General features: G+C 39.3%; 2 protein-coding genes across 7 annotated transcripts in view; one reads left to right on the top strand and one right to left on the bottom strand.

The window, feature by feature from the left end:
* macrod1 (MACRO domain containing 1) overlaps nt 1-27850 on the bottom strand; it is a 208683-nt gene that overhangs the window by 127474 nt on the left and 53359 nt on the right. The gene's annotated exons all lie outside the window — the stretch shown is intronic.
* LOC107087777 (leucine-rich repeat transmembrane protein FLRT1-like) overlaps nt 1-27850 on the top strand; it is a 56383-nt gene that overhangs the window by 12437 nt on the left and 16096 nt on the right. The window contains exon 1 of one of the 6 annotated variants that reach the window (XM_015379569.1): nt 118-138. The exons of the other annotated variants lie outside the window; for them this stretch is intronic. The gene's annotated coding sequence lies outside the window, so the exon portion shown is untranslated. Of the gene's footprint in view, nt 1-117; nt 139-27850 lie in introns of those variants that run through there. 6 annotated transcript variants of the gene reach the window in all.

Below are 27850 nucleotides of genomic sequence, written 5' to 3'. Positions count from 1 at the left end.
AGTCTTTTACAAATTGTAAAACTGCAAGAAAAATTTTGAAACAAAACCCCAGGAAGAGGAAAAGATGCTTTTGTCTCGGAAATCCTGCAGGCTGAACTGAGCCGGTGGCAAGTTTCTACCAGCACTTGATGCTAAAGGGTATGTAAATGTAGACTTGTTCTGCACAGCATGTGCCTGCTGTTAACGCTTTTGTAGGCCCTAATTGAACTCCAAGAATTACTCCTGACAGATTAATCTGGTCTTTTAATCAGCCCTTTGTCTTGTGCCGTTGACTTGTGCAGCTCTGCAATCAGGATGCAAATACTGACTGCAGGCAATAAGATACAGCATTAAAATATGATCGGAGGGGGGTCTGTGTTACAAGCAGGAGCTCAACAGGCTGCAACTGTTTACAAGAAAAAACTGCATTTTAGATTATCCCTGCTCACTGTGAGCATAATCTCCACTGGAATGGATAGATGAAGCTGAGGTTTATGGGGATGTACTTTTTTATGGCATGGTTATAGTCATTACAGTTTTGCTTGGACAAAATTAGACATATTTTATTTCACAGTATATGTCTGCAAGCCTTTAAACTAAGGTTACACATACAGTACTCAAAATGCAATTACTAGAACCATATTTGGTCACCTAAATGGAGTATCATTCATGCTCCACCTGTTGATCGGTGTGATAAAAAAATGCTAAAGCTATGTGAGAGTGTTTCTAATGAGAAATTTGCTGAAAATGTTGGTCAGGCAGTAGTTTTCTATTATTGTGCAGTGCTGAAAAAATGCAACAAACTGTAAACACGAAATAAGCATTGCGGATCATTAGGTTGAGGTCTGGATCTTTATTAAAGGCAGAGGAGCTGTGAGGACATAAAAACAGAGGATCTGATTTTAACCATGATTTTTAAAGTGATCACCTTGTTTTCTATAGACAAAGAGGATCCATCCACTAAAGGATACTATTTTGTGTTCAGTTTTTGCACTGTGCTTTTAGGCTCTCCACTTTTAATTCCAAAGTTTTGCAATTCAGTCCAAATCTTTTCAAATACATACATCTATCCATACAGTTGTTCTTAATGCTTATTTATCAACTTATTTCTCTTGGCATCATGCCTTTTTGTTGAATTTAGCTATAGAGCTAGCTATTACTCATCACTATAATCTATTGTTATATAATTTACATATGATTGTTTACTATTTTTCACAGCATTTAAATTAGGACTAACGTTTTTGTTTTATAGACGGATGCAAATAATAATCAGCAGCTGTCTCAAACTGAATTTATCAGCATTGAGTCCGCTGGGTTGGAGGTTAACCTTCCTCTGCTCCCTCTCATTTCGACAGGAAGGCATGCATAGTGCACAGGTTTGGTAAGGCCTCTTGTACTTAAGTATACATGGCAGTAGGACATGGAGGCTTGAGTGCAGGCCTTGTAAAGGCTGAGGTGGACTAAAGAGGGGCTTGTCTCTGTGCAGCCATAACTGGATTAATGATGTTACTACTGTGCAGTATTCATGGTTCATGGTCTACTTTAATAAAACACCCATTTAAGTTTGTAAGGGTCTTTCTGAATATGACAAGAGATTATGAGAAAAGGAAAGGATGATTATTTACATTTACAATCCATTGTTAAGGGAGCACATGGACAGAAAATATATGCTCAAGTTCCTTGTAGGAAAACAATGATAGTATATTAGTGTTAAATGGAGGTTAACAAACAAGAGCAATGCTAGACATTTTGGATTAGATTCTATCATGATGTACCCATGAGTTGAACGACAGGGCACAGCAGGTCTGGTGAAGTACAACTGATTGGGGGCTTGGTAGAAAATCCCAATAGCTTCAAAGATTTGGATGCAAAAACCATCATGAAGCCCTAAGGGGGAGTTAGCTATCTGCAGCTCTTTACTTCCCCAATAACTTTATCAGCTGCCCTGGCTCAGTTTGCTTCCCAATACAAATAACAAACCACCCAATCACATAGTCAGCTGCAAGTTAAGCATTTAGAAAAGGTAAAGCAGACGTGGTAAAGTTCAAGCCTTTGGTCAGAATGATGAATAAAAGCAGATTTAATTTATTTTAAAGGTTTCCTGTTTTTTTGGTGCCATGCAGAAAAATCTAGTTCAGAAACTGATGATCTATAAGGAAAGAACATATTCAGTTGACTTCAGCTGTGTGGAAGGAAATACCTCCTTGATGGGTCAGCAGATATTAATCCAACAGAGCAGCTTTGGATCATGGTGGACTAGGGGGGATTCTCATCATGGGCAAATCTGCAGCAGGAGCTCTGATATGTCATCATGTTATTATGGACCAAAAGGAAAGGTTCTGGTGCCTTGTTGTATAAAGACTTTCTGACGGTTAAACAGGATACAGCAGAAAGTTGTATCTAATAAATTGTCCAATGAGTGATTCTTTTTTGCATTTATGTTTATATAGACTGAAGGATTCCTTAAAGATGTTATCGAAGCATATGAGTGGTTTTAATTTAAAGGCTGCAGGTCTTTCTACTCAACAAGACTCAGTCTGCCTCCTGCTGTATTTCACTCTCAACAAAAGGGAAAAAAAATGTTTCGCTCTATAGGCTCATATGCAAGCATTTTCAACACTAAAGTTGCATGCCTGTTGTGCAAAGACAGACATTTATCTTTCAGTTGGCTTCCTGTTGTGTTGTCATAATAGAGTCAAGCCAAACTGTGATCTGAAAGACTGCAAAGTCCTACAGAGCTGTGAGGGAACCATCTTCCTTCATATTACATGTGGCACCGTTTCAAAAAACAATCCTTTGCATTTCCTGCAGTATCCTGTGCAGGAAACTGCTCCTCCTTCTCTATAAGGAGTTAATTTATTCTATAATGTTTAATGTAAACCCAGCAGTGTGACTCGAAGGTTCCAGCTCCCCCGCACCGTTCATCAGCAGAGCGGGCATTTTCCCCGGTGGCAGTTTGTTCGGTTTACCAGTGTGTGATTGCATGTTCATGTTCAAGAGCATCAGGTCACCTCCCTGTGGCTGTGCCTCTGCTTCATGTATCTAAGTAATACGTCTGCTCTCCCCAGGCGGCTTCGCCCTCCTATCTAACACGCCGACCTGATTGATTTCTGACTCTATTCATCTACTGATTCATTATTTTACAAAACATGACCTTCATCATCTCTATTACCTCAATGTAGATCTTACTTTGGCCTATTAAAAGTGGAGACGGATTGACTGTACATCACATTCGAATAATACACTGCTTTGTTTAGATTAGTCATGACATTCGGCATTAATGTTTAATGCCTACATATCAATGTAAGAGAGAAGTAAGAAGGCGGGAGTACAGTTTAACTAAGCAACAATACTTACAGTAATTTCTTTGGCATGCTCTTTACGTTTGCTTTTATTAATGACTCAATTATGGAGCTGGTTTCAGTCCAAGTCAATTACTAACTGGAACAAATGAGAAACATGTTCATGCCATATCGTTATTATTCTACTGCGTGAAGCTTAGGAATGGTGGGGTAAAGAGGGCATGCAGACGAACCTGAGCTGTCCACATGTACACAAGTATGGTCCTTTACCTTCTTCAACAAGTACAACAAATCAAAAGAGACCAGTGGAGGCTGTCTGCTATATTTGGACCTGCAGCTACACCCGTGCATCAGTGCTTGCAGGCATCCCAACTTATCACAGCCGGATTTGGAGTTTAACCCACCCCTGTAAAGAAAAAAATGATTTCATAACCATCCTCTGAACAGCTTTAGAGGCACTCAGACTGAGTGAGAGAACTGCTCTTCCTGATTCAAAGTATATATTAAGGCCATTTTACTTTCCTTAACTAAGAGTTTGGAAGATAAGCTCATTTAGATGAAAACACTCATGGTCACAGGGATTTCATTTAATTACAAAAGTTAAACTTGTTCAGTTTAATTAAACTTGAAACCTTCAGAAAGTATGATAAAGATATAAAATACAGGAGCTGATGGTTTGTTTTTCCATGGTATGCATTCCTATTCTCGTTCATATCTAAACATATCCATGTTTTGTTTTTTTAAACATACACCATTCTACTTTGATGGTTTAATGAATTTCCAGCCTTTTTAGAAACCTTACGCACCCCATAAAAAAAAAAAAAAAAAGTATAAACAGATGAAAGAAAACAGAACAGCAGAAGGACAGAGAGGAAAATTCACTAAATGACACAAGCTCATTTACACCTGATGTTAACATGTGATCTGTATCTGTTTAATGATCCAATTTATGGGGCGTCGCATTTACACTTGGCAGGGGTGTTGGAGTGCACATGAATGTCACCCTGGGAGCCAAACAAAGGCAGGCGGAAGGATCTGTTTTGTTTATCCGTACGCCATGCACTCATAGATCAGCAACGAGGAGAAGGTTTAAACACTGCATGTTCCACTTGTCTATCAGCTGCTCTTATTTATCTTCCATGATGCAATCTCAGTCGCCTCAATAGGTTTTTAAATATCTTTTAAATAATGAAACTAAGATGAAAAATCTATTCAGTATATATTTGTAGCTATTATGTTTAGATGATTGGTGCATAAAACAGTCGAAACTATACAGGACAAATTTCCGATGTTTTGTGTGATAATGTCAGCGTCTGAAGGCCGAATTCAATACAAGAAATATTCAGCAGCTGAACCCATAATTAAAGGTACATGGTGAACTGTGTGCTGGTACAAACCCCGGACAAGCTGATTAACATGCTCATTATCTTTATTCTGCCTGGATTCAAACTGGATCTCAGTATGCAAATGAATTAATCATAGCTGCTGAATGTTTCAAAGAAGCGCTTTGAATGGGCGACTGACAGCCTACTGTTAGGTAATCCTTCAACCTGCTGATTCATTTTTTACCTAAAAGAGCTTTTTCAAATTATTTTGTCAATCAGCTTCAAAGGAGAATTTTGATCCTATAAATCTGTGGCAGTTCCATATGCATAGTTTCAGCTTTAAAGCTGCCCAAACTCACATATAAAAAAAAAAAAAACAATAGACAAAAGATCTTTCCAAATACCTGAAAAGAGACACTAAAGAAGTTACAGAAGCAAGGTTTAATGCTTTCTTTAATATTGGCACAAACACTGGACTCGTTAGACCTATCTTATGTAGATAAACAAGCCCCACAATCCCTTGCAGCTGCAACATTCAAAGCAACACTCAGTTATTTTCCTACAGTCGTCCTAATTAGCATTAATGCAAATACTCTGGAAAAAGGGTGAGTGCGGGCAATCAGAAACAACAATCTGTTCCGCTTATGTGGGGTTTTTATGCACTTTTTCCATTCCTTTGTTTTCAACGATAAATCTTGGTACTGAAGTATTAGTTTAGCAAAGCTATGCATGCTTATACTTTACAGCCTGCTCGACAAAAAAAGGAGAACAAAAACATCTCCTCTGTGGCTTTCCTAACGGCAGCCAGTTTATCCAACCTGAATGGCTGTTCAGCAGCTTTTGAACATTTCCTCCCAAGTTAAAAAGGGATTTTATTACTTCTTAAAATGAAAACAAGATCAATAATCAGAATATATTGTAGAATATATTGTTTTTTTCCCCATCACCTTTAAATCTAACATCAGCATTCAAAAGTCTTCTAGGTTACACACCTAACATGGAAAAAATAAGAACATTTCCAATGAGCGACTGTATTTTAGAGCCATGTTATAGAATGTTACAGGTGTCTGCTAGCAGGCTGAAGATAGAGAAGGATGTTTTTAAATACATCAGTGAGTCCATGAATACATCTAAACCCCAAAAATATATTTAATAAAGGACATTTTAAGTTTTAGAAATGCTATGTCAGGGTTCAGGAAATACCTGACCAACCCCATTGGCTGGTGGTGGGGGGCATGTGAAGATGCTGATAAGCTCCTACTCATCTAATCTAGATGCTGAATTAAAAGGGGATTCAACCCCTCATAGCACCATTTAAAGCAGGTAAAAGCACAATTTCTACTCTAAAGTGTTCTTTCAAACAGATCTGTGTAAGCTGACTTGATCAGGATTCTCACCAGGGCTTTTATGAGCGTCTGCTGAACCCGTGTTTTCTTCCTTTTCTTTTGGCTTCTTTCCTAACTAATCCCACTTCTACTCCATTCGTTCTCTCTTCATATCCCTCCTTATATGCAAACTATCAAAGTGACCCAGTGAGACAATGCTCTGAACCGCCTGCAGCCAGGGGTGGCAGAAGTGGCTACACACTGGTGATGCACTGAAGCTGTGCTTCACTGGTTAGAACAAGAAAAAAAGAAAAACAGTCCGAATATCAGCCGGTTTGGCTTGACAGACCGGCCATTTGGGAGTCCTTCCCAACAACAATACTCCATCTCTGTCTTCAAAGGTTGGCCTCTCTGCTGGTGGGGTGGGAGCGCATGTGTTCACCTGCCTACAAGCGCACTCAGGAGGGGGTCTGCGTGAACAGAAACCGAGTGCACAGGGTGGGCGGGTCCACATTTTCAAAGTGCTGAACCGAGGTCCTAATGTACAACTGTCAGTTTTCTCAAATCAGGGTGATAATTATGTTTAAAAATGCAGTTTCTGCCACTGTTATGCTCATTGGGTCCATGATGTGGCAAAAAAATCCACCAGTGAGAACGCTGCATCTAGAAAACTTTAAGACTCTGTAGAATAACTAACAAGTCTCATTCACCATAAACCCCAGTTGATTTTTAGAACAAATCTGTAAAAAAAAGCATAGCAGGGGAGACATGGTGGCTCTATTTTTTGAGTAATCGACCAACCGTGAAGTTTTTTCCAAAAGTATTTTTACCTGACCCAGAAAACAACTCGAAATCATGAGAAAATATGAAGGAGAAGTCATACAGACAACTGAATTGGGCTTACAATGAGATGTGCATTAGGTCGTTTGGCACACGGCCTGCCTTGATGAATGATCCAGAGGAAGGAACAGAAACTAAAAGCGAGCCACGTTCTTTATTCTTACTGGAGCTGTGTCATTTAGGGTTGGGTTTGAGTTGTAGATAATTAAGTTCCCTTCATCATTTCAACCATGCTGACTTCTAAAACCCATCCACACACAGTTATTCAGTTCCTCTTTCATCCTCCAAGACACCTATGCTGTTTCTGTGCCGACTGATACATAAGCCTGCAGTGCTTCACTTAATGCTGCTGCTGTGAGGAACCGTGGAACAGCTTTATCTCCACTCTATTCAGAAAGGACGGTCCGGTATTTCCTATGCAAGAGGAGATAAGACAGAAAGCACTGAAGCACCTTTGCTCAGCATTTAAAAACTTGAAGTGGGTCTTATCAGAGCTGCAGCGTAGATGCTTCTGGGTCATCTCCCTAAGCTGGAGGGCGGGGGGGTATTTGAATATGGGGCTGATGACGAGAGGTGGGCTGTTCAAAGTCTGTCATCATATCAAAGCAAACCCACAGTCATGCGGGAGAGGAGTCTATGTTTGCTTTAATTGTTCATTTTTTAGTCACCGTGCATTAACACGCTTTTTAATTCACAAACGATATCTGTGCTACGATTATATAACAGTGTCTTTAGAATAGAGGGAATTCCCCTGCAAAAGTATTCACACCTTCTCCTTTTGTCATAAAACCACTACAACCATGATTTTATTTTATGGGGTTTTATGTGACAAAACAAGACAAATTAGAACTTAGAGTCAGTGAGTGCAGATAAGTACTGGTGAGTTAGTATTTGTATCTGATTAAAACAACAGAAAACATGGAATGGTAAAATCCACAGTTTTCGGCAGAGCAATTCAGAGTTAGTGATGTGAGAATTTAAAAGTGGAGGATGTTCCTTTTCCAGGTGGACCCGGAATGGACTAAGATCATCAAAATAAGTGGTCCTCCTAACTGTCAATCATTCTGGTTATATGTTTACGTAAGACCGTCATACCTGCTCGTCCACATTCACTTCAGTCGGGCATACACTGAGCAATATTTTCAATCATTGCAGGCAGCTACAGCTCAAACTGTACGACAAAACCACAGGGTTTAAAAGTTCACAGCTCATAATGTATGTTCTCACACGGTGCGGTCCGACGCTCTGATGTGACCTTACGACGGCCGACTGAATTTCAAACATGTTTGATTTTCTCCCGACCTTACGATTCCTTATCGGGAGGTGGTCATGAGAGGTTGACCGCCCCTCGTTACCTCCTGTACGCTACACAACGTAGGACGCACGATCAGGCTGAAAGTCGGCCCGATCGAAAAATTCTCGGAGGCCTGGAGAATCGGACCAAAAAGGGCAATAAATCGTACAGTATATGCCTGGCTTTACCAATAGTGAGTCGGACATAGTGGAAAAATTGCAAATCTTGTTTCAGAAAGTAAGCTTGTATGAGCGACGCAAACAGCAACTTTTAAACAATTCAATTCAGTTTATTTTTATTCACAACACGTCATCTCAAGGCACCTTACAGTTCACCAGATCATACAGTCAAATTGAAACAGCTGAGGTTAGAAACAGAGCGTGCATGAGGAGAGAAATGGGCTCTTGCATGCTATCGCACGTGTTTAATAGGCAATCCCTCTCAGGAGCGGGTACAGGTTAGTTCATGTGCGTTTTTTTTTTTTTTTTTAAGTGGAGAGGGCGGGTCTCAATCCCGCAAAAAATCCTCCACTAAAATGGCTAAAAAACCGAACATCAATATTAGCGTTTCTTCTTGTACTGGCATCTGCTGATCTGTGCAAACGTTGGCATTTCATTAAGACCAGAACACACTGAATTCAATTTTGCGTCCGATCCAATAAAAAATCGTGTCATACGAGGTTGTGGAGTTTAACACTCATTGAAAGCCAATGGGGACAATGACACCAGATATGATTTCACACAAGAGGGCATGAGTAGGTCCGACTAAGAAAGACCCCAGGTCTATTTTAGTCAGATTAAGCAGCAATTCAGCAACAATGTCATGGGTCTGACAGGAAGAGAGACGCGGTTACAAAGTGAAACACATCCACTTTGGGGGGAAAATATAATATTAAATCTGTTAATCACACAAGGAAAGATTAGAGCACTCATGATAGGAGTTCAGGGATACAGAAAATGGATAAAGTAGAGATCTTCTTAGAGCCTCACAAAAATATGAGGGAAAGAACCCGCAGTTTATCAATCTCCTAAAAAATTAACTTCAGGAGAAAAAAAAACTGATATAGTAAGATGGTGATCCTCTTTGAGCCTCACTTGGGAAAAACCCAACAGGCCTGGAATACAGTTTTGGAGTTTGACTAATTCTGGAGGAGATGGAGATATTCACAGTTTCTTTTAGAGGTACTCTTGACAGTATTCCCTTTGTCAGTAGTCCAGCATTCTAAAAAGCTAAGATGAGAGACATTTGAAAAAAAGAGATCCCACTGTACAGTAAGAGACAATGAGCTCTGGCCTCCAGAAAACAAAACATGAAAAATAAAAACTAAATTGTCAAACATAGTGGTGGCACCATCATGCCATCATGCCGTTTTCTTCATTAGGCAGAGAAGCTGAAGGTTTGTGAATGGGGTAGAGGTATTTCAGGAGGAAGACACTAAACATTCAGGCAGAGCTAGAATTGAACTGTTCAGATCAAAGCAGATTCACATGTTAGAATTACAGATCCACTAATACAGACCATGTTTAGGTCTAGTCAGAATCTAGACCTCCGTCTACGTACATCATCCCATCTGACTGTTCTGGAGCTACTATTTAAAGAATGGCAGATTTGGTGCTAAAGTAGCAAAGCTGTAAGAAACAGACCACAAAATATTACTCTACAAAGAAAGAAAATATGGATCTGAGAGGGGGAAAAAAGTTATACAGCCTCGTTTTTCTTTTTTCCTTTTGTCAAACTGCAAATAGTTGTAATCATTTGCAGTAAAGTATGAGAAATTGTTCATTTGTACTGACATTTTGTGCTATCTAGGTCTTGTTACGGTATTCATTTATTCTTTTTATAATCTACCATAGACAACGTGACAGAAACAAACTGTGCTTCTGCATGATTAAAGTAATGCCAGTTTTCTTTGGCTAATACCGTCCCAAAAAGACTTCATAAATAGCCGACAGAGAACATTGCAGAGATACATTTCTCGAGAGGATCTTTTGAACAACTTAGGTTGCTTTTAGACTTACAGACATTAGCATACACAAAGACATGGAAGAGACCGTGGGATACTGCTTTATGGCTTTTTGTATTCGAGTTGAAGGGTGGGCTGTGTGGGAGATCCAGGTGGGTCAGAGGCTGCAGCAGTCGCACAGAGAAAAGGTCAGAGCTGAGCTTTTGTTTGAGCAGAAGGATCGCCTGCGTGATTTCCTCACCTGTCTTAAAAACTCCCCTTGGAGCCTTTAGAGATATTTCATTTGATTAAAGACCATCATGAACCGGAAAAAAAATATGCTAGAATAAAGCGGAGGAAACAAATGCTCATCTCAGTAGATAGGAAAACCCCAAGGGACCACTGCCTCTTTATGCAGAAACCATGCTGAGTAGTGAATGCATGTTCAGTTAAAGGTCCTGTCTTAAAAACACAATTTAATATGCAAACGGAGCCGTTTGCCATTAACAAGCTCTGACAGAAATACTGGTAGTTGGCGAAGCACATATGTAATCATATAGAACACAAAAAAAAAAAAAAACGGTAAACAAACACAATGTTAGTCAATTAAATACCCAAAAACTAGAAAAGCAATCATTGCATTTTTCCAGCTGGAACTTTAATTCAAACCCCATTATCACAACAGGAGCAAAAAATGTTCAGCTAAAACTTTCCGCTTTATCAAAAAAGCCCAGATGAACTCTTGCTACGCAGCACTCCTGCTCCAGCTTAATGAGAAATAACTAAAGAAAACAGAAGCACCAATGACTGACAATTATAAGTGATTTTTATTTATCTATTTTTTATTACTGTGGGACTAGTGAATGCCAACAGAGAAAATAAAGCCAGCTGCAAAAGAAAAGCAACAACTGAAGATGTTCTCATGTGAAGGAGAAGTTCGATTGAGATGAAGTATGGTTTTCTTTTTATTCTGAAGGCAAAGGTGTAAATCTGCTAACGAAAGGAGAGCTTTAGGAAAATAGATCTATTTCTTTTATGGAAACGATTCTTTGAAGGATGCTACATTTCTGTAAGTGTGCCACTGATAACATAAAAGACGCGGCATGGAGGGCTTTATAATTAGAACATTAGAACAGAATACTAGATGAGCCAGAATAATAGGAAGACAAAAAAATTAAAAATCAGCCCCTCATTATTATGGAAAAATGGAGAGCATTTGTGATGCCATCAGTGTGCCAAAAGCTCCAGATTGTCCACATTTTCCCCGTTTCTCACCAGTCGATCCACACGTCTGTGTCGCAGTCCGACCGCGTCGCCTGTGGCAGAAATTACTGTTGCCATGGCATGTGAAGAATGTAATTTATCTGGAGCTTGAATGTTCAAAACTGTTGAATGTTTTTTTGCAAATTTAGGGACAGGCGCCGACTGTGTGCTGTTGCTGGCAGCGTTTTTCCCTCAACCAACCCGTTGCTTAATCACAAGCAGCGGGGGTTCATTGTAATGTGTTTCTGTCTCCTGAATGTAAATAAGTTTTTCATCCTTCTAAATGTTTTTTCCTGAAACGGTGGAAGATCTTTGGTCTATGGATATGTTATCAAGATAATGGCTTTTTTTAGCATTATAGTAAGTTACAGTGTCTGTAGGAGAAGCAAACTGGGAAGGAAGTTAAAACACAATAACCAGATTCAGATTAAATACAATATAAATAAAGAGTAATGAAAAGTGTTGAAATTAAATGGTTTCATTTGGAATTTATCGGATGAAAATGCCAAGTTAGCAACTACAGAGGCAACGAAGAGAAAGAAACACTGCCACAGCATTTTAAGAAACGTACGTCCACAAAAGCCAACTACTGGACTTCAATGCAACAAATGAACCCATGGTGTAAGAGTGACCTACAGAGATGAATTGTGTTGCTCAGGTTTCCATGTGAAGAGTATTTTATTACGATTTGGGATAAAATCCAACGGAAAGTGATAAACAACAAAGATGTTTATCCCAAACCAAAGTCAAAAAGTTCATTAAGCCCATTTAGCCCCGATACCATTGAATACCATCTAGCGCAAACACACGTATAATATTGCAAATGTAGTCGAGCTGTGTGTGATATTATTAATTACAGCTGGTTATACAGAGGTCTGTCTATTATTCCTAAATTGGAGGGTTTGGTAAAACACAAAGACATGAGCATCCAACAAACAGCCATTCAAAAAAAAAAAAAAAAAACTCTGTGGTGAGAAACCAACATTGTACTTTAATTAGCCTTTATAAACCAACCCACAGTAAAACATAGGGTATCCTCATGCTATTGGCATTCTGTTATTTAGCAGGTCCAGGAGAGCTGGTCAGATTCGGTGAGAAGATGGAAGGGTGGAGTTCACCTCAGCCGGGTATACGCTCTGCGATAGTTTCAATCTTTGCATGCAGCTGCAGCTCAAACTGTATAACGAAACCGCAGGATTGAAAAGTTCACAGCTAATGTATGTTCTATAACTGTACACTTTGACGTGACCTTACGACGGCCGACTGAATTTCAAACATGTTTGATTTTCTCCCGACCTTATGATTCCTGATTGGGAGGTGGTTTTGAGAGGCTGATCGGCAAAAATAGTACAGTGTATGCCCGTCTTAAGAGGACAACAAGCACAGATCTACAGCCAGAGATAGTGATGTTTCTAAGCCGATTTCTCTTATAAAAAGTGCATTAAGTGAGACAGTTTTCCAAAGGAATAGGAACATCTATATTTAAAATGAGAAAAAAACAACTGCAATCTCTGATTTCAATTGCATGATATCTAATTATCTTAATACTAATTCCAATGGTATCATCTTATTATCCCAATCAAATTAAGGATAAAGACACGCATTTTAAGAAACTTACTAACTTAAGATTTTTTCTGCTGTGTTTGAATCTGTGGCAGGGTTTGAAAATAGATGCTGACTTTCAATCTGACTCAGGGTGAGATATTTTTTTAAAAGAATGGTCAACAATTTCAATCTCTAGATGTACAATCTTTATAGCAAACCCAACTCAAAAGCAATATGTTGTTGTACAAAGTGGGACACAAGGATAATTTTGTTCTGGTCTGGTGACGTTTCCCCGCACCTCATTTTCAACCATGTAAAAAAGGAGGTGTGAATACTTTTTTTGTTGTTGTTGTCTGGAGGTTGTACGTTCCAGACGATCACTCATATGCACAGAGGGTTCTCCTTTTACGGAGCTTCATTCAGCTTTGATAATTAGCCTGCAGCTTTTCTGGAGTGTGCTTTATAATTATAGGTAAACAGAACGGCAGAGAGATCAGCAGCAACATCAGAGCTCCCACTGAAGCTTTCTTAAGTTAAAATTTTCAACTCCTGGATTTTCTTCCCTTTTCAAGCTTAGGATGAAACAAAAAGCGACATGAAACATTAGAAATGGGATGCAAAGGGTTAGCAGGAGAGAGGTAGAGATATTGTCAGCAGCAGGTTGAGGCTACATGTACTTCACTTCTTATTGGATTTAAAGTGGCCTTTGGTTTGCCTGTCATCTCTGTCCCCGGCCAAAAGGAAGGACTCCAGGGATTCTCCATCAAAACTTCAAGTGCCGAGCTCAACGTAGCGAGAGTAATAGCCACTGATCTAAGAGTGCTCATTGGTGGCATGTTGTGCACAGTGGTGAAAGCCTGTGTAAAGGTGTCTGATCCCTAAATTACCCCTCTGTAGCTGCTTCCGACCTCACTGAGTGACAAAAAGAGAGGCAAAGAAATAGAAGAGACGGCCGCAAAAACCTTCAATCATATTTAATGTGCTTATTTATTAACATTCTGTCATGAGGGGGATGTGTACGCACGCCGGGCTGCCTGTACAAAGCTGTTTTATGCTGAAATATGAGGTGCATCAAGGCATCTCTAGTGCATTATATCCCTAGCTAAGGTGCGAGTGGTGTTCTAAGGTTTTTTTTTATAGCAGATAGGTTTGATGCATTCCTCCCGTGCCGATAGAAAGCAGCGCTGGGCTGATATTAAATCCGTTTCAGACCAGCCAGGCCGCTCTGTCTACTGCCAGGCAGATAGAGGCTGCGCTCCCGCCACAGCCTCCAAACCGTGCTTCTGTTAATATCTGCGCTCTGCTGCTCGCGACTGAGCAGAGAAATTAATTCCAGTGTGTCGTTGGAGGATTTTACTCCCATCTTCAGGCTGTCAGTCTGTAAAACTTGTAATAAAACCTGCATCAGGCTGCCCTAAGTAGCTGCCAACCCGCCTAAAAGCTTTCATCTCTGAGGTTTTCGCCGGCTTTTCAGCTTTCCCCTCTCTAATGTGATTGTGGTGGCCTGTCAAGAATAACATGTTGGGATAAACAGCTAATCATCTATAAGAGCAGTTTCTGCTTTGCCACTATGATATTAAACATGTAACGAAAAGGCTTTCCCTGGTAGGAATGGGGATATTCATTGGTTACTCATGTGCTGGAATGGGAGCAGGTGGAGGAAGTGGACTCATGTGAATATAGAGTCAGCACCCCAAGGCCTCAGCCAGCAGAGCCCCCCCAGAGAGAACATGCAGTCTATTTGGCGATTATACATCATACTAATCTGTGTGCCGTCTCTGTAGCTCACTGCAGGGGGTCTGGCTGTTTTAATTATTAGCTGCTGTGTTTAAAATTTTGCTGGCAGCCGTTTTAAAGTTTATGCAAACCATCCTCAGAGTGTGCCATGTGGTTCTGGGTCCATCTCTGCCTCTTCTCACCTCCTTAATGTTGCCCCTTTGGGCTTTTTTCCCCACCTATTCTTGATTTTTTTGCTCCATTTAAACCCCAATTCCTCCTTTATCACTTTCTTCCTCCCCTACTGTGCTCTCTCTCATAGTCTCGTTTACTCCCTCTTCCGCTGCTCATTCTCTTTTTGCAAACTGACCCCCCCCCAGGGTAGAAACTCCACGGCTCACTTTATCTCCCTGTCTGCCTCCGTCTATGCTCCCCTCCTTCCATATTTCTTCCTTAGCCTCTTTCTTTCATTCTCTTTTTTCATCTTCTCACTCGCTCTCTGACAATAGACTTCAGAACCTATCTATTGAAATTTTCCATTTGCGCCGCCGCTTGCCTCTCAGCGGGCTGATCACCGTTGGAGGTTTGTCCTGCCTTTACTGTACGGAGGAATTAGGTAGTGGGGGCAGAGGGAGAGAAAAGGAAACACAGCAAGAAACACTGACACACACGTCTACAAGACCCAGTGGTTGGAGATGGTATAATGTAAAAGGTTTTTATTTAATCGTCAAGCTGCAGGACCATTCTGAACCCAAGGAAATATCACCCACATGCAGCCAGATCGACTGGGTTACATAAAGGATATGATCGTTTGTCAAAAGATGTAAAATTGGTCCAAAACTAACACTGTTCATTGAGGCTATTTTCATTCCAATTCATCTACAGTGATTGGTCCAGTTTTAATGGGCAGTCTAGTCATATCTCAGAGATAGATAAATGTTTTCTTTCCCCCCCAACTGTCACACATTAAGCACACAAACAGTTTTCCTGTTTAGAAAAGTTGGCGTAATTATTACCATTTGCTAAATGGCAAAACAAAGACAGAAATTATATATACATAGTAATTGGAGGTTTTACACATATTTCTTTTGAATTTGGCCGCACTACCTTCAAACTTGAGTCAGTGAATTGGGATATTCCCCCACAAATCTTTCACAATTGTTTGCTAGAAATTTGTCCCATTCCTCCTCACAGTGCTGACTGTACTTTTCTGCTCGGTCCAAAACTTTCTGATGGGACGGAGATCAGAATCTATGACTGCCAATCAAAAACAGCATATTTGTTGTTATCAAGACAATCTAGAACTAATGTGTCTTTATGCTTCAGCCCATTGTTCATTTGATGTTATTCTTGACTGTTTGTATTTAAACTTTAAAGATTCTACCTGATGTTTTAAAATGTCAATATGATTTTATTTTGTAATGATACCATTTATTTTGGGAAGTGCACCAGTTCTTCCTTCAGAAAAACAAACCTTACATGGTAGTGCCACCTTTGAGTTCACAGATGGGATGAGTTTCTCAGGATTAAAAGACATCTTTTTTTCCCCAAAACATTTTTAAGACAAATCAACTTTTTTGGCTATTCAGACTGATGGCTTCTTCCTCACCGAGTGTGCTTTCAGTCTATGTTACGCTCTGTATCCTGACATTCAGCAGATGGAAATTATTTTGTCAATGTTTTTCAACCGATAAAAAACAAACAAACAAAAAAAAAACTTGCAATTTTTTCGGCCAATATTGCGATTTTACTTCGAATTTTTCTTTGCACTAATCACAAACATTGAGATGTTTCACTACAGGGTGCCAGTTTTTCATGTCCTTGATGCTTGCTTGTCTGGAGTCCGTTGTTGCAGGATTTTACTGTAAACGTTGAGTGGAAGAGTGCCAAAAACTTGCATGCCTGGATTTGTGTGCTAGCTTCAACTCTCTCTAACCTGCTGTTTGGCAACTTCAAGCATATCACTGCCACCAAAAGAGCTGGAGTGGAAAATGTAGTGTTTTACTCTAGTTAATTGCCCCAAGCCCGTAACATCAGTGACCCCTCACACCCCCACCATGGAGGGTTCTCCCTGCTGCCCTCTGGGAGGAGGCTTTGCAGCATTCGATGCAGGTCCAGCAGATTCCGAAACAGCTTCTTCCCCACTGCCATTAAACTGCTAAACTGATGATAAAACTCTAAATTAGAGAAACCTCTAAAACCTGCAGGAGAGCAGCCCTCCAGGACCCACTTTGGGGATGCCTGCTCTAAATCATGTCACAGACTCTGCATCAGACTCACAACACCAAACCAAAACACTGCATATTTGCACCATATATATTTAATGCTCTGAACTTCCATAGCGTTTTTTGGCACTTACAATGCAAACATTGCAAATGCAACAGATTGCTCCACCCGATTGTCAAATTTAACTTAAGACATTGGAAAAAAGACTAGGATTTATCTGCATTAGTCAGTTTTAAGCACTACACCAAGCAGTGACAAATTTAACTCGACATATTCTGTAGCCATACTTGGAAAAGTAGAACCAAAAAAGAAGCCAACTATTTAGCTAGAAATGTAATCAAGCTAAATATGTAAAATGGTTTACAACAGATGCTGCTTCGCACCTTGCAGCATCCTGCAAAAGTCAAGCTTTTCTCTAAGCAAATTCAGAGCTAATTGACCTCGACACAGCTCAAGGTGAGAGGCAGAAGATGGAGAAGCAGGGGTAGAGAGAATCCAGGATGGTGTGAAGTGCCATAAGAAAAAGAGTGGGAGGTAGTGTTGTCACAGTGCATAATGCTGTTGCTGTCATTGTTACTGGCTGGAAGAACAAAGAAAGGGAAAACTACAGTGTTTGTGTGTCAGGAGAGTGAAGTCAGTGCAAGTTCACGAGTCAAAAGTGAAAGAAAAAGTACGGAACCGTGAAGAAAAGGCTGCGAGGGTGACTAAAGCGATTCTTTTAGAAGCAAAAAAAAATATTTCAGTGTAGATGTTTATTTTTAGTGGAACAACTACTGGTGTCAAACCACTGATCAGTGAGATGCAGATGAAAAATAAAAAGTACATTACTGACTGTGTTCAACACATCTGTCGTGACATTTATCAGCAATTTGACATTTATTCCTCCAAAAACTGGTGCAAATTTTAGAGCCGTGCTTCTCATTCCAGCAGCCATGTACGGCTCTTAATGGCAAAACTGGGAATGACATTTTAGAACAAATTATATTTGGCAATTAAAAAGTCTACTAAAGGTTCACTTTCACCTCATAAAGAATATAAAATGAGATAGAGATGAGAAGAATTTTAATATTTGACTGTGGCTTAAACGATGCTGCACCTCTGTGCTAAAGAAAAGGGTGCAATAAGCATAAAGCACGAGTTAGCTTTAATTGTGAGTGAATGGAAACCATGCAGACGCACTTTAATGCAGAGCCTCTGGGAAGTTTGTTTTGAAAGCTTTTATCATTTCTGTCAATAACATAGTCTGCTGTAAATCTGGATAATCCACTTAGCAGCTGCAGATGAGCAGATGTTAGCAGTGATGTACGGATTACGGTTTCCTTGATCAATTTTAGATTTCAGCGAGCAGGCAGATTGTTCTACTGACCGTACACACAGCTGGTACTGCAGGGCTTTTATTAGCACTGGATTAACTGAGGGTGGTTGCAATGTTAAGTTCAGTTATTTAAAGCATGTTTTATATGTATTCCACTCAACATACTACTGCACTGAAAGATGAATGATTTATAGTAATGATTTAAAACATTTTTAGATAGAGGTGCTCATAGATATTCCTGCAAAATATGAATAATACTGAGTAGATTTAGACATGATTCAGTTTAAGTAAACCACAAACTGATGGAAATCAGATCATTTTGCGAAGCTCTATTGTTCAAATTCTTCTCAATAATGGTCAGTTAGAGCCTGATTAGAGGCTCTTCACCATCAACCACCATGTTGGAATCCCTGTTCTTTTGTTTTTACCACGTTTCATCAGGTAATCCCACCAGACGGACCTGTAGGCTGTAAAGTAGGACCTCAACTTTCTTCCAAGGCTTCCTGCTGACAGTTAATTGGATTTGTCAGCTCCCTCTAACTTCCTGAGGCCATCATATTGTTTTCATTGTTGGTGGGATTCATGCCGTGTTTAATTACTAAATCCATATGATTTACCATCAGAAAGAAGCCTCTTCTAAACAACCCGTTTGCCTTCATTCATTTCCTGAGAATCTCTCCTTTTGGCTGATTTAGACAAATTTTAGAGAGAAAAATATCTGATCATTTGGATAACGGAAATAAACATATTTATAGAATGGGCATGTTAAAGTAGCCAAGTCATTAGTAAAAAAAATAAAAATAAAAAGGAAGAAAGTACTGTTTATTGGGTAAATTTCTAAATTCTAGATCCTTAAAAAAATATAGCTGTTTGTAATGTTTTCGTATTTGTGAAATTCAAACAGGAAGGTTTTCCAAGCGTTTCCTGTATTAGAACCCCCTAAAAATTGAATAACCATAAATATTACAGTATGGAAGAGTCGAACCTGGACTGGATTATTCCTGGCGGATTTGTTTTTAATGTACAGTTCTAAGTACCTTAAATCCGAAGGTGTTCATCCGAAAGATATCACTAAAACCTTCACTAGTGTTGATCGATTTTGGGAGCAGAGTGTATGTTCAATCATGGAAAAATAAACCAATCTATTCAAAATTTTGATGTTTCCTATCAGAAAGATGAACATGATAAATAGAATAGAAAATACCTTTATTGTCCCACAATGTGGTAATTGTGGTGTTACAGCAGCAGCAAAAGGTTTTAGAAGAAGTGGTCACACAATGTGGACATTAGAAAGTGTATAAATATAACAGAATAAGTAACAGAGTTAAGAAGTACTGTACTGTACAGTATTTTTACTATATAAACACTGTATCTGGAGAGTGAATAATCAATAAACAGCTGTGGACTGTTTTACAGTAATGGATATGAGGAAAAATAGCAACAACATGAGAGATGTGCAAAATGGCAGCAGCATGTTATTTAACTAAGATAGAAACGGTGCAAAAAGCAGCATGAATGTAACAACTTATTGAGGTCGTTGGGAACAGTGATGGTTATAAAGTCTTACATAAAATAATTAAACATAGCAATGTTACCTTCTCTTTTATGTTTTTGGAAATTGTTCAGAACCACATTATTATAGTTTATAGTTTTTTCTGTGTTCCGATATATTTTACGGTTGAATCATTTTTGTAATCATTTTAGTTTTAGCTCCCCCCCCCCCCCCACGCATTTCTGACAGGAGCACCAGCTTTCGGTTACCTTAGAGATTGTAGCCCCACTAAATAAACATTAATAAAGGATGAAAAGTTGAACATTTCCTTGTGGTTTTTCTGATGATTACGAAACTTGCTGTGAAGATCAAAATAACTAAGAAAAAGCATTGGAGGGTATGAAGATTTGAATCTTGTTAGAATCTAAATATGCAAGTTTTGAGCTGTGGTACAGAGACAGATGTAGGGCTCCCGCTGGCAGCCTATTTCTGGCAGCAAAGTAATATATATAAGAAAAGCAGTTTCCATACTGTTGGTAGCGTAAGTGGTGAAGAAATGCTCTGATCAGCAAAGTCAGACAGCTCATGAACAAACTCTCAGCATACAGGCCTATAAAAACACCTTTTTTAGGTCTACCACTCATAACTTTTCCTCTGGCTTTGGGAAGCTTGTAGTGACAATTTTCATATAAAACATCATACATTTAAAATATTCCTGATTAATACTCAAGAGGTTTCCCTCCATAGCAATTAGCTAGCAGAGACATCTTCTCACTGTGTAATGGTTTTTATTTATCCTCTTATGTATGCCTTTCTATCAAAACTCAAATGAGTAAACAAATTTTAATTTTGGATAAACATAAACAGAGTAAATACAAAATAATAAGGCTTAAAATGTGTTATTTTCTTAAAGGGAAAATGTACTATTTAAACCAGCCTGGTCCTATGGAATCAGAGTCGGATGGTTTCAGAAGCAAGACAGAAACAGTAAAACGGAACCCAAAAGACAACACGAAGTAGGCTAATGTACAACACGTCAATCCTTGGTCTGAAGAACTTCCACTACACATGATAAACTAGATCACTTATATCTATCGCCTTGGGCAGGATTACATAGCTATCTCTAAGGGTTTGGGTCTGGGGTGAACCAGCAGCAGGTTTCTTTTGTTTATTGAAACATAAGAAAATGTGCAACAGTTGTGAACCAGGAGTGTCCAGAGGACACAAACGTTTCCAGAACAACTCACATACCTAAGTTCAGGTCCTGGTGCATAAACAAGAACGAAAGAGAGAATAGGAGAAGTGACACCTAATGTTTCAAGGAAAACCACTGATGGAAAAAACAAAAAACAAAATGGTCTCTGATTTGGGAAGAAAAAAAAATCTTGATAATTCTCAAAACATCCTATGGAAAGATATGGAAAGTGTGCACACCCTTTAATCCAGACATGTAAGAAAAACATCATACAGACAATGAAACATGGTGGCGGTAGTGTGATGGTCTGCATCTGATTTTCTGGACCCACTATAGACACAATTTTACTTTGGTTATGCAGCAGAAAAGTGGTACCAGAAGGACCATTTCTGAATGGTTCTAAAAGCAACCGAAAGGTCTTGCTAAGACATATATTTTCCATACTTACCTCAAAGTGTAGAATGAGGGCCCCGTGACAGAAGAGTAGTCATAGAAACGCTGGTTAAGTCTCGGGAAAACAGAGATGGAAATGAGTTTTAAAGCTGCAATGCAATAGCTGAAGTGTGGATGCACTTTAAATTCAAACCAAATGACCATGGCCAAGCCCTTCATTTCTGTGAGCTGGTGGGTCACATTTGTTATTAAACAGCTGCCAACACCTGCAGCATTCTAAAACACACACCTGCACCTAAAACATAATCAACAGAGGCAGATTTTCCAGCTGGTAAAAAAAAAAATACTATAATCAATTGGGACGTCCCCATCTCACTCAACGGTCCACAGTCTACATAGCTTTTAATCAATGAAATACAAGGAGGGCATCGCTAAATGATGCACTCTATACTCTCTAAAAAGATGCTGTCATTTTATGATGCTGAAAAGCCAGAATGTTAATAGTCACACTTAATTAAACTGACAATTTTATCTGTTTACTCTTTTTGAGCCTGACGATTAATAATTACAAGCTTTTATGATTTTTAATGAATTAATATGTTTCAGAGGGCAATTTTGTACACAGAGACTTCACAATCAGTTGTTTTTATAAGGTTTTTATTTACTGTTTTTGTGTGTACTGGGATTTTATTCAAGTTGACATTTCTTGAGAATGAGTCATTTTATTCATCATAAGTGGTTGATTGGTTCATAATATTTAAAATGGATTTTAGTCCCAGTGATAAATATTCTTCAGAAATTAAAGTTTGTTGGACTTTCATAAGGGTACTAGCATTATAAAGCCAATATTTAATAAAACATATTTGTTAAAAATGGTCTCCAAGCAACAACATAATCAGTACTGTTTTTGAATGATTCCTCCAAAGGCAAGCTAAAGACTTGTTGCTAGTTGTTTCAAATCTATAATTGTGAGGTTTAAGGAATTACTTTAATAACCTTATATTAAGAATAATTTTTACTTGCATCAACTTCTGATTCTGGCATCAAAAGCAACAAAAGAAATAAAAGCTTTTAAGGGGCAAATAAATTTTATTGGTACTGTACCTTTAAAAACCAGCCTCAGCTGTCTGCCCTATTTACTCACTGCAGCTAATTGAAGAGGAGCCCAAGTAGAAATTAGCAGCAAAAAGAAGCGACCCCTGGTGAGTGTGTGTGTGTTACAGCTGAGTGTCAAAGTGATGCTAGATCAGGAAAACACAGTATTGAGCTTTTCTTCCCTTCAGATCCTTTGCTGATTATCCCTGCTTTGTTGCTCTCCTCGCCCTCCCCTCACTCCCTTCCAGTCTAAATGGAAGCTGTGTGTTGCCGACTTGGAAACCAAGTCACATCCCTCACACTTCTGTTTAGCCCATTCTTTGAGCCTCACACTTCTTCCTTTCCATTTTCCACCTCTACCTTTTTCTCCTTCTATCCTTCACATGCCCCCACCCTCACCCCCTCTCTGTCCAAGCCGACACCCTCGACTGATTCTGCTCGAGTCATGGCCTTCAGAGGCTGACAGGAATTCAGAGCCCCGTGTGTGCTCTCATGAATCCGTGTCTGCGGGCAGAGGTGAAATATGAACTGTTAAATATGAATGCGGCGCGTTGTTGGGATGCCGCGAAGCTGTGTCGCTCACGCAAGGTGGTGAAAACAGGCGTGCGCTCACATGCGAGTCTGTGTGGTATTATTCTGCATTACATTTACCGCCCATTTGGGTGCGATACTTGCCATACAAACACACGCAGACAAAGGCCCCGGATTCAGGCTTCACTGAATTTAAACCTTGCTCAGGCTGACAGTAATTTCTGCCTCCAAATTACATTCCAATGGCTTCATAAATCTGCTGCCTCCTCCTCCATCTTTTCTCCTCCTCTGCTCTCCCTCCTTTAACTCCAACCTCACTTCATTTTTACCCTATAAGCCTCCCCCTCCTCCTCATCCCTCTATCTACACCTCTATTTTCCTTCACATGCACCCCCCCACACACTCTCCTCTATCACTTATTTTCTTGTTTCCCCCACACTCCTTCTCCCTGGCGCTGGCTTGGTAAATGAGAAACAGGGAGGCTGAGATGGGGAGGTTACGTGTGTGGGGTAGTTAAACAGTAACACACACATAAATCCACACAGACCCCCCCAATCACAAACACACACATGCACAACAAAATGTGTAAATACACACAGGCATGAGCACACACCCGCAGTCAAACATCATAAACAGCACATTACTCTCTGATGGAAAGACAAGCGTTTTTGTTGCCATGTATTTGAACTGGCTCATGCACATTTCAACGAGTCCACATGTGTGCACTCTTTTTAATGAGAGTGTTCATTTTACAGATAGTACCTCCAGGTGAAATAATTGCCAACGTTGGGCCCTGACGGCCGGTTCAAGTGTTCTCCGGCCGGTCGTATTTATTGGCTGTGAACACGCCCATAGGCTCCCTCAGCGCCGTTTTAACTGCTGCTCTGCTGCAGCTGCCGCTCGCATGCAATGAATACACGGGCGCAATATGCATAAGCACACGACGCAGACGGCAAGTTGGGCATTAACACCGTGCACATGAGCTAAGGGACAGGCCAGTAGAGAACAATAGACCGGCTGACAATGGGGCTCAGAGGAATTCTCTCCGCCGTATTAATATTCAGAAGAGCGGATGTTGAGAGAGTGTGCGTGTCAGCAGGGAGGCATGCTCATCAACCCCACTAACACCGAGGTTAGGCAGCCACATGATTGCAAAGTACTCTGAATCTGAATCCCTCAGTCCTGCTGCTTTTGCTTCCTCTGTCCAAGCTCTGCACTGGACAGAGAGAGCAGAGGATCTGGGCCGTTACGAATGATTCCAATCGGTCCCATTAGGCAGAAGTTGGGCACAAATGGAGCAGGGATTTTGTCAATGTTTTGCTACCCGTCCACATCACTGTCAATTGTGTGATAATGCAGCAAAAAAAAAAGAATTACCAGAGGTAGCTTTTTAAAGATAATTTGTTAATTTTTCTTACTTATAATTCATCCCTTTCCTCCACAGAAGCTTACTTTAGGACAAGGAACGCTATAAAGCTATTTAAGGCATCATAATACAAAAAAAAAAAAAACCCTTCAATCTAATAAGAATAAGATTTCACAATTATTTTGGGAGCTTCATAATAAAAGAATGCAATATAGATTTAGGGATTTATGAATCACATTCTGCATTTTAAAGAATTAGTAAGTGAGTCTAACATAATCCACTCCCTGTTCATTAACTCCATATCTCATGTTTTCAAATGCAAATCTATTTCCTAGGTGGTCCTCATAAAAAATCCTCACTTGAATGCAGGTTTCAGACATCCGTCTCTTAATCACTTCTTCATTTGATCTTTTTTAATTACAAACCAAACATCTATAGAAGAACCAAACCTTTAGATTACCAGAGACCCGATGCCAACTTCAGAAGGGTTTGAATGCAACTCTGTAACTCTTCTTTTTATTTTTCACCCGGAACCTAAAATGCCACCAGACATATGATTTAACAGCGGTGGAGGCTTATGCAATGTAAATGTAATATAAGGTTGAAGCCAGAAACGAACTGGGAGGAAGACGGTTAAGTAGATATGTTGAAGGGTGAGGTGCAATCAGCTGGCTTTCTGTTTTGCTTTTTAAGATCTGAACTGATAATTTAAACCTTCTAATGACTTCTAAATATATACAAAGTTTGCTTTTTAATAAAAAATAAAATAAAATATGTAGTGTTTGTTCCCTAACTGAGGAAATAGTTTTAATCCACCAAAGTATATAAAAAAAAAAGACCAAAATACTCCTATTAATACACTAAAGCATACTGTGTTTAATGAAAAAGAAAATTAATAGTGTTATTACAGGAGATCAACTCAAGACTAGAATAAAACAGAATAGAAAATACTTTTATTGTCCCGGAATGGGGAAATTCTGATGTTCAAAGCAGCAAAAAGATTATAGAAAAATAGGTAACACAAATATGGACCTAAGAAAAATGTATAAGAATAACATAATAGCGAAGAGTTAAAAGATAAACAATTAAATATTGTACTGTAGTGTGTTTCATATCTTCCAATTTTGGGACATAATCCATCTTTGAGCCCACAGAAGAACCCTAACTAATAATATAATTTTATGTGGTTCATTCAGGCTGTTAGACAGCGAGAGAGAGCAAGACTTGTAGCAAACAGCATTAAGCCGAGGGTATTAAAGCTAAGCTACACTGCAAAAACTATCTCAAAATCAGTAAAAATGTATTAAATTAAGAGTATTTACCCTAATTTGAGCAGGTAATTAAGATGATTTGCCAATGGAATGAGTATTTTTGCTCTTAAAATAAGGTATCTAGATAATATGAACTTGAAATAAGACAATGCAATTGTTTTTTCTTATTTTAAGTGTAAATTGTCTTGCTCCAATTGCTGGCAAAGCATCTCACTTAAATCCTTAATTCAAGAAAAATGCACTTATATTAAGAAAAAAAATGACTTATTTAGATTTTTTTTTTTTTTTTTTTTTTGCAGTGTAGATGGTTAGATTCCTGATTTATAAACAACGTTTGCAGCATTGACACTATAAGTTAATATATTGAACTTTTTCATCACAGTTTTTATGTAAAATAGTGACTGCTCTCTCCTACATATACTGCTATCACATAAATAAAAATGATCGCTCAGGCCTGGAAGAGTAGAAGGAAATATTTTCCATGCATTTTATATATCTTCCTGTGTCAGAGGTTGGAAATTGTCTCTAAACGGCACATATGAAGATACTGGATGCATATCTACCCATACTGTTCCACCATCTGGAAGCTGTAATAACATAAAGGGTTTAGAGCTCATATTTACATATCTGCACACCTTCCTCTCAGACTTCTTGCCCGTTTTATTTAGTATTTATGCAGTCGTCAGCAGCAGCACTAAGGTGCAATGTGTGCCCATGCAGTTATATTACAGTCAGTTCATTCAGCCATGTTGTTGTCACCGGGTGTCTCTGCCTCCGTTCGGCAGAGAAAAATAAATAGCTAATATTTCATCATTACTATTCAAAGCAAAAACTGTGGGTGAGGCCACAGTGAAAGTCACACAGTGCTGAATGCCTGAAGGCTGCACAGTTGTCACCGTCTGGCTGACAAAAGCAGAAAGATTTCTGTCTCCCCAAGGAACAGCACATTTTCTGTGAACTGTGTTATGCATGAAAAAAAAAAGGAAACAGGGGCAACGTAAGAGAGCTGTGGCAGGGTCAGGGAGAAATGTTTTAGATCAAAGTAAAGCTGGGTCGCAAGAGCTTATGAGAACTTCTTCATGTTCGTCTTCATTTACTGCCTTTAGTGCAAGTAGAAGTCAAAGAAACCAAATAGTTTTCTTTTTTTCTATAAACACTTCCTTTAAAGCCCATCAGGGAAATAGAAAAAAAACTTAAAACATTACACTTTTATATTTGCAACACCTTCATTCACCTTATGAGAAACTATATAAAGTAACATAACACTTCATGAGTTGAGACTGCTGAATTTATAATTCACAAAAAAGGAGCTACCTATGCTCTCTGAGTGATTAACCATTCCCTTCTCCATCGATTCATTGCCCGTATAGTCTGCTCTAGTCTTTGTATTTCTACGTAGAGCTTCTGCAAAGATCAGTCCCTGAATGAAAGCCAAGAACGTTCAACAGCATGAGAGTAAAGGACTTTAATGATGGCGAACAGATCATAGTTATTTACCTCTCACTCTGATGGAATACTCTAACAGTTTAAGTCCATTCATTAAAGATGTGATCCAGGAAGTAGGTCAGTAGTTAGGATACATTGATTGTCTGATTAACAGCATTTGATGCAGCCAGATTGATGCAGGAATACATGAAACTTTCACGTCCACGCTACGATGGTCGCTAATCATCATGAGATGGACATCATCGCCAATTCTTCCTCTGTAGGATGGGATGGATTTACCCTAACAGAAGGGGCTAAGAGCTCCGTCATGCTTGAAGTGGAGTCGCAGCTCCTCCGCATCAAAATAAGTCAGTTCAGATGGATAAGGAAGAATCCCTAAGAGCTCCTTTAGATGTGGTGGCAGCAAAAACAATCTGCTGTTCCTCTGTGATATTTTAATGTCAGTATTTACCAAAATCTAAGTCTTTTCCCCAAAACTAAACTGTTAAGCTTATGCTATGTAGAAAAAATGAGGTTCTGAGAGGGAAAATGGGTTAAAGCTGCCATTACCAATGTGTACCTTTTAAAGTGCATGGAAGGTGGATATGCTGGAAAGTCTTAGGGGGAAATGTGGAAAACATAAATCTTAGATTATATGTTTATTTGCCAGTGCAAGGCAGCAGCCCACTGCCCCTTCCTCTAACCCTGATAAACATTTCTATCCATTCCCATCTCTCCAAATGTTTTTGACTCCTGACTCCCTGCTTTTCCTCTTCATGACCCCCCCCATGTCTGCATACTGAGTTTGACTTCTGAAAATCCCTGACAGTTTGAAGGGCAGCCTGAACTTTACACACATATCAGTATCTAATGGGTGACGGCAGTGAGCTGTGGGGAAACGCTGCACTTACAGGCACCGATACAGGCAGATATTTTGCCTGAAGTAGATAAAGATTAGCGAAGGGTGTAAGAAAGGTTGGGCCGCCGAACAAATCCCATTACAGGAGGTC

This window comes from Cyprinodon variegatus, unplaced genomic scaffold (genome assembly GCF_000732505.1).
Source record: "Cyprinodon variegatus isolate N-32 unplaced genomic scaffold, C_variegatus-1.0 Scaffold10, whole genome shotgun sequence".
Classification (NCBI taxonomy): domain Eukaryota; kingdom Metazoa; phylum Chordata; class Actinopteri; order Cyprinodontiformes; family Cyprinodontidae; genus Cyprinodon; species Cyprinodon variegatus.
The sequence above is the reverse complement of the archived record's forward strand: the minus strand, read 5'-3'. Positions and strand labels throughout refer to the sequence as shown.